Below are 14,887 nucleotides of genomic sequence, written 5' to 3' on the forward strand. Positions count from 1 at the left end.
GAAATAATGCAATATAGATCTGATAAACTATTCTATATATAAAAGATTGAGAACAGAGCATATAGGAGATGTGGGAAAAAGATTAATGGCAAGAAATAGAGTTAAATTGCTCATGTTGGTTGTGCTGAATTTGACAAAAATGGATGATGAAGTGAAAAGAAATCAGAGATCAAAAGAGAATGCAGAGATGAAGGGAATAAATAAATAAGTGTAACTAGACAAGTTTTTAAAATGTTTGTTTAACATTAAGAAAGTTACTTCAGCTGTGGTATGTAAAGAGAATTGGAAGTCATGAACTTCATCCTAACAACAATAAAAATCTGAATAAATCAGAAAATTAATGACTTTTCTTGGATCCTTCAGTGCACTGAGGTCACTAGGCAACCTACCATCCAAAAATCTGAAAGACAGGTGCAATCAGAGAGACACAACCAAGATGCGTTTACATGGAGCAGACGCCCCTAGAGCCATACACTGGTAAGAACACTTGAATGTTAGTTTTAGTGAATTGCTGAAGACTGAGTGTGGACTACCATGAGAGTGAGAAACTCCCAGGGGCCTGCGCTCTAAGGGGAATTCCCACAATTTCCTGGGTTTTCCTTCCAGGAATTCCACCAGGTTCCCACACTGGAGATCCTAGAAAAATTCCTTTATGGTTCTGATAGGTGTGGGGAGGGAATTGAAAACATAGTCAATAGGGCACAAGGCTTCAGGAAGATATTGGGAACGGTGCAGCCAGGGAAGGGAGTAGGGGTCAGGGCAAAGGTACACACTAAAGAAACACTTGTGAAAGTTACATCCTGGAGACACAGGCCCACTAAAAAACCAGATTCAATCGTAAAATTATTGAATGCTTCTCTCCACACCTGAGCACCACATCAGCAAGGATCTAATAACAACGGATTGAAGCTAAAAGAGCTTGCAAGACACAGACTCTCTCTGATGAGTACTATTTAGGGAAACAAACTCAAAAGGGAAGACAAATCCAAGGATGCTAGGCACCTGTACTACAGCTAACATTAAGCTCAGGTGCCAGCCAGGTTAAAGTAAATCCTCATACCAAGGGCTGTTTACCTTAGCTCCTATTGCTCCAATAAAACATGGCTGGCTTTCAACAAAAAGTGTACAAGGCAGGCCAAAGACAAGGCAAGACACAGTATAAAGAGACAAGCAAGCATCAGAATCAGACTCAGACATGACGCAGGTGTTAGAATTATCAGACAAAAAATTAAAATAACTGTGAGTAATATGTTAAGGGCTTTAATGAAAAAAAAGTATGCAGCATGCAAGAACAGATAAACAATGTAAACTGAGAGATGGAAACACTAAGAAAGAATCAAAAGGAAATGCTAGAAATCAAACACACTGTAGCAGAAAGGAAGAATGTCTTTGATAGAGTCATCAACAGACTAGACATGGCCAAAGAAAGAATCCAAGATGTTGTGATAGGTCAATAGAAATTCCCAAGTTGAAATGCAAAGAGAAAAAGGAATCAAACAAATTCCAAGAACTGTAGGTCAATATCAGAGGGATAATGTACACATAATTGGAGTGACAGAAGGAGAAGAAAGGAAAACGGAGCAGAAGAAATAATTGAAGTAAAAATAGCTGGAAACTTTCCAAAATTAAAAACAGACAACAATGCACACATCCTGGGAGCTCAGAGAACACAAAATAGGATAAATACTAAAAATTAATAAGTAAATAAATAAAATAATACCTAGGCATATTATATTCAAACTGCAGAAAACCAAAACTGAAGAGAAAATCTTAGAAAACCAGAAAAAATTAGCTATCCTAATTTAGTGAAAAATAGACATCAGAACAGAGATGTTTACAGGGAATAAAGAGAAAATAGGAGAATGATAAAAGGGTCAACTCTCCAAAAAATCTTAACAATCTTTCTTTTAAAAGTATGGCTTTTTTTTTGGTGAGGAAGATTGGCCTTAAGCTAATATTTGTTGCTAATCTTCCTCTTTCTTCTTCCTCCCTAAAGTCCCAGTACATAGTTGTATATCCTAGTTGTAAATCCTTCTAGTTCTTCTATGTGGGATGCCACCACAGCATGGTTTGATGAATGGCGTGTGGGTCCACACCCAGGTACCAGACCAGCGAACCCAGGGCCGCCAAAAGTCGAGTGGAGCACACAAACTTAAACACTATGCCACCAGACCAGCCCCAAAACTTAATCTTAAATGTGCATATACCTAGCAAAATATTGTTAAGATATATAAGGCAGAAATTTATAGAAAAACAAGGCAAAATAGAGAAATCTGCTATTATAGTTGGAGATTTCAATACCTTTCTATCAGTACTTGATAGATTGAACAGGCAGGAAATTCGCAAGGATATAGATGACTTGAACAGCACTATCACTCAACTTCATCTCATTGACACCAATCCAATACTCCATCTAACAACAGGAGAATACATATTCTTCTCAAGCTCACAAGAAACATTCTCGAAGATAGATCACATTCCAGGCTATAAAGTAAACCTTAACCAATTTAAAATAACAGAAATCAAACAAAATATGTTCTTAGGCGACACTGGAATTAAACTTAAAATTAATTTTAAAAACTATCTGGAAAATCCCAAAATGTTTGAAAATTGAACATCAATTGGTGCAGAAACCCATTAGATAATCCAACACCCACTCATGATAAAAACTCTCAGCAAACTAGGAATAGATGGGAACTTCCTCAACTCAGATAAAGAACATCTACAACACCCTATAGCTAACATCATAATTAGTGGTGAGAAACTCGATACTCTCCCTCTCAGATTTAGATTTTAATATATTTTGAAAGTAGAAGTAACAAGATTTCCTGATGGATACATTATTGAATATGAGGGTAGTCAAAAAGAATTCAGGACTTTTAATTTGGGCCACTGAAAAGAGAGAGTTGCCCTATACTAAGGGGTACCTCTTCCTACACTGAAACCATCAGATGGCATAACCGTAGCTTCTCTGCTTGCTTCATCTCTCAACAGGCCCCTCTCATCTGTGTGTGGCCATCCCTTCCTATTATTTTCCCTTTTTTTTGATTTATCTTTTACTATTGTTTTAATTTACTGGGGATTCTGAAGAGATGCCAAGTAAATGTTCTGATTTTTTGCTATTTTGAACGGGAAGCCCAATTGTTTTTCTTTAAAATGTAATCAATTGTGTTGGTAGTTACACAAATAAATAAACTTTCAAAGCTCATAAAATTATACCCTTGAGGTGGCTGCATTTTATAGCAAGTTATATTTCAGGAAAGTTTGTTAAAATAATCAGATAAAGTAAACTATAGGCTTAGTAGGACGATTTTTTTAGCCTCTTATGGTAATCGATTCACCAATATGAATAAATTGTTTTGAAAATGAGTTTGATAAAATAATTACCTTTTTCTAACTTCTTGAAAAGACCAGAGTGATGAGTAAAACAGAGCTCTGCTTTCTCAGAATTAATAAAGAATTTTCCCTTTGAGGTCTGCACAAGAGCGGTAACTGATAGTTTAGATGATGCATGGCCACTCATCTGTCACAGAACTCAACTTTCAAGGCTCTGCCAACATAACTCAGTAGGGAAACAGTAAAAGAAGTAAACCCATTTGCTTTATTAAAGAAACATAATCCAAGATGCAATGCTCTAACTCCACATAGATAAATTGAATTGCTTGTGAAGAAGCATCCTTTACTAAATTGAAAATTTCCACATCAGTAGAAAAAAATGTGCATCTTTCAAAATGTCTTCTTTTCACAAAAATTGTAGAAATCTTCTTTATTCTTAACAGAAATCCCTTCCCCTTTTGTCTTATAAGAGAACCTTTTTTTCTAATACGTAGCACGTTCAATATGGTTTGGTTGGAGTTGATGCTTTCACCCGAAGGGGAGGTACGTATACAGACCCAGCCAGTTATAATACATCATCTTAATAGCCACTATTGCCACCAATTTGATAATATCAGACTGAAAAGTAAGGAAAAGATGGAAAAATAGAAAAATTTCTTACACTATCATTTGAACTCCTCAGTCATTGGTACCTGAAAGGCTCTGGAACTTTCCAGTTAAATGAGTTAATACATCCTTACCTCTTCAATCTACTTTGAGTTAGGTTTAATCCAATTACCAACAAAAAAGAGAATGATAGATACAAATGGTTCCTTTGTCAAATAACATTGTGAAGGCTATATATAATATAGCCATTTGGAACGTTCACAGTAAATATGTTGGAAACTATCGGAGCAAGCCAGCTTCATTTTGTTTTATCCAAATATATTTGATGAAAAATTACCCCATTGCTTTTTTTTCCCCCAAAACACCTATTTATATCTTACAGTGCTAGTTTTCTACTTGATGTTCTTTCATAAATGATAGCTTTTAAGTGGTATTTTTTAATTTAGCAAGTGATAAGAAAAATTTAAGAAATTTAAATCTTGAAAAGTGAAGGTAAAAGAAAATATTATTGTATTCTAATAGTTCTTAATTGATAACATGGGATGAAAAGTGAGGTGCTCTGTCCCGTATATAAAACCATGGAAATATTTATACTTAGAAACATTAACTGCTAAAGGCCGCATATCAGAGAGAAAATTAATCATCTTTAGCAGTAACCTGGAAGGCCATCAATAAATGAGAGGCTAAGGAATTTGTGGACTATCGAAAACCTGAGCAACATTATGAGAGTAAGACTGAAATAGGATTGGATTCAATACGCTAATTTTTGTCTAGGATTTCTGTGTTCATGTTCACGAGGAATATTAGTCCATAATTTCCTTTTCTTGTAATGTCTTTTTCTGGTTTTAATGATGGCTTCATAAATTGTTTGGAAATATTTCATCTATTTTCTGAAGGAGACCATATAGAGATTGTATTATTTCTCTAAATCTTTGATAAAATTCCCTTGTTAAACCATATAAAGACTAGAGATTTCATTTTCAGGAAGTTTTTAACTGTGAATTCTGTTTCTCTAACAGGTATAAGATTATCCAGGCTATTTATTTCTTCCTGAGTAGGTTTTGATAGTTTTTCTCAAGAAATTGGTCCATTTCACCCAACTTGTCAGTTGACAATAGAGTTGTTTATAGTATTATCTTATTTTTCTTTTTATGTCTGTGGGGTCTGAAGCAATGTCCTCTCTTTTAATACTGCTAATAGCCATTTTTGTTTGATCTTTTTTTCTGGCTCATCTCTCTACAAGTTTATCAATTTCAGTGATCTTTTTAAGAAGTCAGCTTTTTATCTATAAACACTACTTAATTGTATCATTGTTGTTTTACTTTCATTCAAAATGTATTTTAATTTCTCTTGAGAATTCGTCTTTGACCCATTTACTATTTAGAAGTATATGGTTAATTCCCATATATGCTGATTTTCTAGATATTTTTTCTTGGTATTGATATTTAGTTTAATTCTATTCTGACATGAGAACATATTTTGTATGATTTCTGCTCTTAAACTTTTTAAGATTTCTTTGATGGCCCCAAATATGATCTATCTTGGTGAATCTTCTATGTGCATTTAGGAAGAATATGTATTCTCTTGTGTGAAGGAGTTTTCTATAAATATCAGTAAGGTCAAATTGAATAATAATGCTTCTCAGATCATTTATAAACTTACTGATCTCATGCTTACTTGTTCTATCAATTACTGAGAGACAGGTGTCAAAGTCTTAACAGGTAATTGAAGATTTGTGTATTTGTGCAAAAATGTTTTTGTCTCACGTTCGAATGTTCTGTTGTAAGATACATGCATGTTTGTGATTGTTATACTTTGCTGGATAACTGATCCCTTAAACATTATGTAATGTCCCTCATTATCTTAGATAACTTTCCTTGTTCTGAAGGCTGCTTTGTCTGAAATTAATATAGCTCCTCCAGCTGTCTTTCGATTAGTATTTGCATCGTGTATCTTTCTCGACCTCTTTTAATCTATCTGTGCCTTTGAATGTAATATGTTTCTTGTAGGCAGCATATATATACAGTTTATATATGTATATACATAAGCTGCCACTGTCTGTCGTTTAATTGGTATATGGAGACTTTATATCAAGTGATTATTGTAACAATTGGATTAAAATATAGCACTTTGCTAGCTACTTTCTATATTCCATTTATTTTTGTTTCTATTATCCTCTTTTCTACCTTCTCTTAGGTTAATTTACTATTTTTATAATTACACTTTATCTCCATTTTTTGATTTATTATTGCTACCTTTTCAAATTTTAAAATGTTTCTGTTAGGGTCACTGATAGACATCTCTAATTAATCAGGGTATACCTTCAAATCCCATTATACTGATTCATATGTAGTGTAAGTTTCTTACAGAAGTGTATTCTCAATTCTTTCCTTCCTCCCATCCTTTGTGCTATTGTTGCTGTACATTTTAATTTATCTGTAGTATAGCACCTAGCACATTGCTGCTATTTTTGTTTTAGATAGTTATTTTTATAAACAAATAAAATAAATTTTATTTTACCTTCATTTATTCAATTTTCAGTTTTTATCTATGTGCGTGTGTGTGTAGATTCAAGTTTCAGCATACTATCATATTTCTTCTGCCTAAAAAAAAATTGTCTCAATTTTTGTTGGATTAAGAAAGTCTATCTTTCAACTTCATTATTAAAATCATAGTTTCATCAAGTAAAGCATTCTGTGTTGGCAGAATTTTAATCCCTGTCAGCACTTTAAGGAGTTACTACAATGTCCTTCGGCTTGCATGGTTTCTGAAAAGAAGTCAGAGCTCTCACCAAATTGGGTTTTGAGAGCTCTTGGGAGAGTCTGTACGAAAAGCCTGGTAGAGCGTGCAAATTCCACTATGTCTTTGGCTTCTAGGCCTTCATTTATCTTTTACCAGTTCACAAGTGGTCTCCATTAATTTGTTAACTATTGTAGCTGAATTCTTCTTATCAGTGCACAGCTATGTGTCCTCAGCTAAGAGGCCACATTCCGCCTTTCCCTGCAGGTGACTGTCTCTTCTTATATTTGGGGCTAGTTGGTTGCTGTACATCCTCTACTCTCAGAAAATATCTACTGATTTGTATTTTACAATGTGGATAATTCTATATGAACACTAGTGGGTTATCAATTCATAAAATGGGTTACTAATAGAACTTATTAGCACTTGTTATGACTACTAAATCATTGCTATATGTCACTTAGCAGTCAAATTTTTAGCAAACAAGTCATTAGTTTGATACACCCCCTTGGATGGCTGGGGGAAGGTGTTCTTTATTAGCCTAATATAAAAGTATGGTTTTTATTTTTCTAGGTTTTTTTGTTGTTATCATGTGATCAAAAAAATTTTTTTGCATTCTTGTATATTCTAAAGTTAAAGTCCAAATTCCTTTAAAAGAAAGAAACAGAGGATTCAATTAGCTAGATGGTTGCTAGCTAGATACTGAATTTACTTTTCCTGATTCCACGAAAAGTGTTTTTTTTTTCATCAATACAACTGGTGAATTTAAAATAACACAAAGTTAAACAACTTTAAGAACCCCAGCCACATTCACAACCAAAACAGCAATTTGATCAAGTAGAACTAAACAAAAATATCTGAGTGCTATGTTTTTTCAGAATTTTATTTCTTACCTGTGTATAGAGAACCTAACTTATTAAGTGAGGACTTGCTCTCAATTATCTAAGAACTCTTTGAAATGTTTAGCGGGTTGTCACCTCAGTCTCACAATAAATAATGTTGTCAATCAAAACAGATAGTTTTTAAAAAATTCTCCCCTTAGGCATTGCTCATAAAAAGAGGAATTGTAGAAAAGAGAGTGTTAGATAACAGACATCTTTATTTTTTCTGAAAGAAAGAAATCTTTCCAAGTACCTTTCAAAAAGAACATGTAGGTATATGTCTGATATACAGCTCATCATAGTTTACATGACAAGTCAAGAAAGAGGAACACAACTCTTGATGGAAATGAATTCTTCCGGGACTGCTCAGTTGGAACACGGTTTAGAATAGGATATTACTGCTGCAATTAATTGATCTACTTTGAGAGACAAAGTAAATGCACCACTGATTAATGTGGCATTAGCATTCTTGGTACCATTTAGATAATGGCTCTCGTCCACTTAGAGAATTCACAGAGATCAAATGGAAATATGTTCTATGCTGAATGTTGCATAAAGAGAATTAGATTTGATTACAGAATAAAAGGTAGGGTGTTTTAGAAATGGATCTCTTTGTTTCTTACATTCCCAAATGAAAAAATAATTCTTGCCTTAAAAACTTAAATTGTCTGGGTTAGATATGCTGGGTATGGAGAACTGGAAAAAATAAGTGAGGCAGTATTATTATTAATTTGTTTTCACTTATTCTAACATTTTTAAAGAAATAATATTTGATTACTCTGGACACTATGCTAGAATGTAGTGTTTTGGAAAGGAAATTAAGCAATTTATGGGTAGAATTTAATAAGTTTTATTATCTATTAGGTTTTACTACGTACCAGGCACTCTTTGAAGGGTTTTGCGTGCGTGATCTCATTCATATAAAAGGCGTGCTATCAGTTAATTACTTTTCAAAGTGGCTAGGGTCCTGGTAAAGGACAAATTTGTTATGGCACTATGGAGATAACACAAGTGATAAGCAGGTTTGAAGATACATGTTGACAAAGTCAGTATTCTTTTAAGATCCTTAAAGAATTAGCTTTTTTTACATAAAAATGTGGATTGTTAGGCAAAATTGACACCATACAAAAGGAAAAAAAAATTTCTTAAAAAACAATTGCATAAATAACCTAAGGTTAAAGGCTATACTTGTTTTCACATAAATGGTATTTTAAACAACTGAAAGTTGATTTCAAATCTAACATCTTTTTCTTTTTTTTGGTGGAAGATTAGCCCTGAGCTAATGTCCACCTCGAGTCCTCCTCTTTTTGCTGAGGAAGATTGGCCTTGAGCTAACACTTGTGCCCATCTTCCTCTACTTTATATGTGGGATGCCTGCCACAGCACGGCTTGATAAGCAGTGCATAGGTCCGCACTGAGGGTCCGAACTGGCCAACCCCAGGCACCAAAGTGGAGGGTGCACACTTAACTGCTACGTCACCAGGCCGGCCCCCATCTTTTTTATTTATTTATTTAATGAAACAAATCAGGAAGAGAAAATGTTATTTTGTGATACAGGAAAATATCATGAAACTACTCTTATCTCTTTTGAAACAAACCCATCACCTCTTTGAGGGGAATTTAATGGGTTCTGAGGGGTTACAAAGTAGTGGTCCCAACAAGTTGGTGTTTCAGTTGGGAGGACAGAGCTCAATATGATGAAATTATGGATCATCCTATAACTTCTCAAGATAATGTCACAAGTGAGAACATCAGAGACTGCTGAATGCAAATGTCTGAGCAGAGAATACTGTGAGTTCTGGACCAGCCAGCACTTCATGGCATAAGGAGTCAAAGTAAATTTCAAGAATAGATAAGAGGACAAGGAAAAAGAGATCGTTCTGGTCCAAGAGACCCAAGAAAGATATAAGGTTATAGCATTGTATTTTGTTTTTCTAGGGTTCTTGGTTGTGGTAAACATATCTGAAAATTTGTGAGCTATTAAATATATTTGAAAATTAAATTGAGCTATACAAATTTACTGTGGATATCGTTTGATTTTAAATAAAGAACGTTTTTGATATATCATTATGTATCTGATGGATTATTTTGTTTTGTAAAAAATAATTGGAGGAGAGCTCAATTTAAATCCTGCTAGTTTTCTTGTAAAATAAATGTGATTTTTACATACAAGATATAGACTTTGGCAGTTACCTTCAGTCTTTAATATTTATAATTATAATAGTGGACAAAATTTCACCCACCATTCTTATCCCACAATTAAATTTGTAAGATTTCAGGCTCTTATTATGAACTGTTTTTGTTACTTCTATAATATTCCAGAACTGCTTAAAGACAAAAGTTTGAAATAATGTCTAAACTAAAGTATAGAAATTCCTTTAGCTATAAAGTATACATACTGGGTGAGTAGGAGAACAAAAAGACCTTATTAAGAACATATTCAGATTGATTTATCAGCACACTAGGCTTAAGAGCTCCATCTGGATGAACAGATAAAGAAGATGTGGCATATATATGTATACAATGGAATACTATTTAGCCATAAAAAGATGAAATCTTTCATTTGCAGCAACATGAATGGACCTTGAGAGTATTATGCTAAAAAAATAAGTCAGATGGAGAAAGCCAAATACTGTATGATTTTACTCAGATGTGGGAGATAAACAAACAACGACAACAACCAGACACATAGATTCAGAGAATAGATTGTTGGTTACCAGAAGGGGAGAGTGAAAGGAGTTAAAGGGCACATTTGTACAGTGACAGATGGCAACTAGACTTTTGGTGGTGAACAGGATGATTACATGTTAAAACTACATAAAAGTCGAAATTTATATAATGTTATACACTTGAAATTTATATAATGTTATAAACCAATGTTACGCCAATTAAAAATAATTAAATTAAGAAATCGCTTCCTCCAATTAGGATAGGAAACTGTATATATGTATTTTTTTTTCTTTGACAACCCCTTGGACATCAGAACTATTCTATATAATAGAGAATTATTTTTATGACTCCCTTTCCCTTTTGTAATTGAGAATTGATTGAAATTGAGAAAAATGACTGCATAGTCCATATCAGCAAGGAGAGAAAACAAATGAATAAAATTGTGATTTCCTAACAGAATGAATCAAGTCATATTGGAATGTCAACCAAAATTCCATATTTCTAGATTAGCCAGTAAAATTATAAAAGTGAAAAAGGAGATAATACGCAATCTGATTTCTATTTCCCAGAGCCAGGAGCCAATGCTAATGCAAAGAAAGAGTATTGGTCTTGAAGTCCTAACACTTAGGTTTGACGATTGGTTTTACCATTTCCTGGTTTTCCTTAGTCATTGAATCACTCCGAGTTTGTTTTCTCATTTGCATAATTACATATCTCATCATTTGATACCTTCGTAATAATTTTACTGCAGATATTAAATAAGTACGTAAAGTTAATGCATTAGGTAATCAGACAGAAAGAAGCTTCTTTAAGGCATTTGTGTAGGTAAGTGAACATCATCCTTTTTGTCCTTCTCCTATTATTAAAATTCAGCTTTGATTTCCAAAGTTGTTCTAATCTCAAGCCTTCAGAATTGGAATTACAGTATTCTGTTGTGTTTATCGTTTTCTTGGTTTTGTATAACTTATTTATTCATTACTTTATTTTCCTCTCAGAATATTTACAAACTCAGTGAAAAGTTCAATACAATTAATACATCTATAAGAGAAGAAGTGACTTACCACCTCCTCTATGAAAGATGATGATTTTGTATTCTCATAATACTCCCATATTAATTATGGATGTACCCAGCAAGTGAAATAAAAGTAGAAATGGTTAAAAAAAGGTTTTATGTGGGAACAGGCCTGAGGATGGGAAGATATGAGATGAGCATGCATTGCTTTAAATTATGTTTTTCTATGTTTTTAAAAACATTTTTCCATCTGTGCATGTTATTTTGGCAAAAATAAAATTTAAAAATAATATGAAAAAGAAAAAATATTTTCCTATTAGAGAACATGACGTCAATGATCAGGCGTCTTGGACCCAGCACTTGAAATATTATGGTATGAAAGGATCAGTATTCCAAGACACTTGGTGTGTATGGGGAGAGAGGAAGGCAATTTTGTGGGGCAGGGGTTGGGGAGGCATTCACTTACAAAAGGACAAAAAGTATTGCGGAGCTTCACTGTGTGGTCTTGTCTATTTTTATCCTTAATTTATTCAGAAAGAGGTGAAGGTGGAAGGATATATAGAGAAATTTAACTCAACAAATCATTTATTTGTCACCTACGATATGTTGTGTGTTGTATTGGGTTGGATCTTAGGGATACAAAGATGAAAAGTCATGGTCCATGCCCCCTAGGAACTCAATAGAGGAAAATGTGGGGAACTATACAAGTTGCCATTTTATCATCTATATTTCATGTTACCTTGAGAATCCCACGGAGAATTTTAAATGCTGAATGACAGAAAAGGCAGGGCAGAGGGAAACTGCAATAGATGAGGTGGTCACAGAAAGGAGAGAACAGATGTTGGGGAGTTGAGTTATACCTGAAGAATGAGAGACTGACAGCCATGTGAAGAACCAAGAAAAGTATTGAGAACAGGAAGGCCAGAGGTCTCATTCAGTAACAACTTTAAGAAATCCAGTGAAAAAAGACCAGCATAGCAAGCAGACAATCAACTGAGAGTGTTATGAGAGGAAGTCTGAGAGGATTCGGGGGCCAGGATTTGCAGGACCGTGGAGGTCTTGTATAGGAGTTCAGATATTATTTTCAGTGCAAAGGAAAGTCAATGAGGGAGAAGAGATTAAAGTTTAGTGTTCTTTAAAAAGATGATACTAACCGTAGTGAGGGGAATGGATAGCAGGAGACGTATGAAAGCAAGGATAACAGTTGAAGTCATGTTACCTTAGTCTGCTATATTGGTCAGGACAGCACAGCTGATCCTGTGATAACAAACGTCACTAACAGCAACAAAGGTTTATTTTTCATTGGCACATCATTTCTATTGTGGTTTGCTGAGGTCTCTGCTACATGCCGTCACCATCCTCAGACTGGGATGCAAGCTGATGAAGCATGCATTCTCTGGAACATTGTCACTGACTATTTCAGAGGGAAAAAAGACAGTTATCTCTTAAAACTTCTGTTAGGAAGTGGCAAGTCTCACCTCTGCTCAAGTTTCATTTGCTAAATCAACGATGTGGCCAAACCTGACTTCAGTGGACTGGAGATGTGTAATTCTCCCTCGGGTTGGACAAGTGGATATTGGTGAATGGTAGTACTGTGTACTGCACCAAACAAGAGATGGTGGTGGCTTTGATTAAGGTAATGAGAGAGTGATAGGAACAAGTGGAAATATTTAAGATATATATTTGGAGCTAGAGTTAACAGGATTTGTCAATGAATTGAATATGAGGGTGCAAGGAATGGGAAGACTCAAGGATGAGTTTTTTGGCTTGACTTCCTATGTAGATACTCAAAGTTCTGTTAACTGAGATGGGGAAAATTAGGGGGCCAAGATGAGAGGAAGGCAGAAAGTATGAGTTAGATTCCAGCATGTCCATAAGACATGTAACTGGAAAGATCATCTTATGCCTGTCTATATATCTATATACATCTCTCTTCAGTTCTGATCTCTTCCTTAGCTCCATAATACTTGATATCTTTCTCTCTATATATATCATTAGAAAATAAGATTAGAATGTAAGATTTAAGGCCATGAGACTAGATGAGATCATTGAAGAAGACAGTTCATATAGACCAGAGAAGGGGGCTCAGAGGAAACTCCCTAAGCATGCACAATTTACCAGTAAGGCACAGGAAGAGCAACTAGAAAAGAAGGCTAAGTCGTAGCCATCAGTTAAAAAGGATGAAAGCCAGTGTACAGCATGGTGACTAGAGTTAATAATACTGTATTGCATATTTAAAAGTTGCTAAGAGAGTAGATCTTAAAAATTATCATCACAAGAAAAAAATTTGTATCTATGTGTGGTGAAAGACGTTAACTAGACTTGCTGTGGTGATCATTTTGCTATATGTACAAATATCAAATCATTATGTTTTATGCCAGAAACTAATATAATGTTATAGACCAATTATATCCCAATTTTTTAAAAAGGATGAAAGCCAAAAGAAAACCAAGAGGCAAATGTGTTAAAAATAGAGGATAAGGCCACTGAGTGAAAATGCTGCTGTGAGATCTAGAAAGATGAGAGCAGAAAATAAGCTGCTGCATTTGGCAACATAGTTATTAGCAACCACAATGAAAGCATTTGGAGGGAGAGATTTGAAACAGACAATGTGGCTACACTGGGTATTAGAAAACGTAAACCCACAGCTGATATTTGAATTCATGAGATAGGATTAACTCATCCATAAAAAATATTTAGGAGTGAGGGCAAGTGGAGCAGAGTTTAGGAGCTAAGAAACACCAATATATTTCCTCTTAAAGAGGAAAGAAGAGGAAGATGAGGAGATAACCAACATAGAAACAGAAGATAGGGAAGAATTAAGAAAATTAAAATATATACTATCACAGAAACCAAGAGAGTAGAAAGTTTCAACAAAAAGAGAATAAATTAAAGTGTCAGAAGAGAAACTCAATCAGATAATCACTGGAACTGATCATCAATGGAATCTCACCTTAGTAATAGTAGTTTCAACAAGAAGGCGTAGGTCTACTTTGGCCATGTCAGAGAGGAGGGTTAGAGCAAGCTCTCAGTACAGACAAATTGGAAGGAAGAAGCCAGCAGTGACTAGCTTAATATTACCGGGTGCTGGAATATAGGGTAGAGTTGAGGGTGGGACTAGCATCAGATGCCAAAAGAAGTTTTTTAAAAAACCCAAGACCTTGGTAGGAACATTAAAGCTGCCAAACCATGAGTCAATTTGTGGGGGACAGATGAGTTTGCAGATGAAGATGTAAAGTAGAGTAAGGTAACTTCTGGATGCGAGGACTTCTTATATACTGAATTTTCCTAATACTCTGGTCCTGCTACTGCTCAAAACTGACCTCACCCATAGTGCTGCATTCCCTGCCTCTGCTCATCCTCTAATGCATCTTTGTCCTTCCCAAGATGAATCTTATACATCTGCTAGCTCACTGAATTCTGCCTGGACTAGAGCATAGGACTGCGGAGGATTGGGTGGTAACTGCAAGTAGTAAATTGAGGCCATGTTGTAAAAAGCATTGAAGAAACAAGCAAAAAGGTATTAATCTGTGTTGTTAAGTCTGGTAGGTGAGTAGAATTAGGACATCTTTGGTACCCAGGAAAGATTTAAAAATCGAGGTAACAGAAGGAATTAAATGAAAACTAACTATAATGAGAGATA

The sequence above is a fragment of the Equus quagga genome, chromosome 8, assembly GCF_021613505.1.
Source record: "Equus quagga isolate Etosha38 chromosome 8, UCLA_HA_Equagga_1.0, whole genome shotgun sequence".
Lineage (NCBI taxonomy): Eukaryota > Metazoa > Chordata > Mammalia > Perissodactyla > Equidae > Equus > Equus quagga.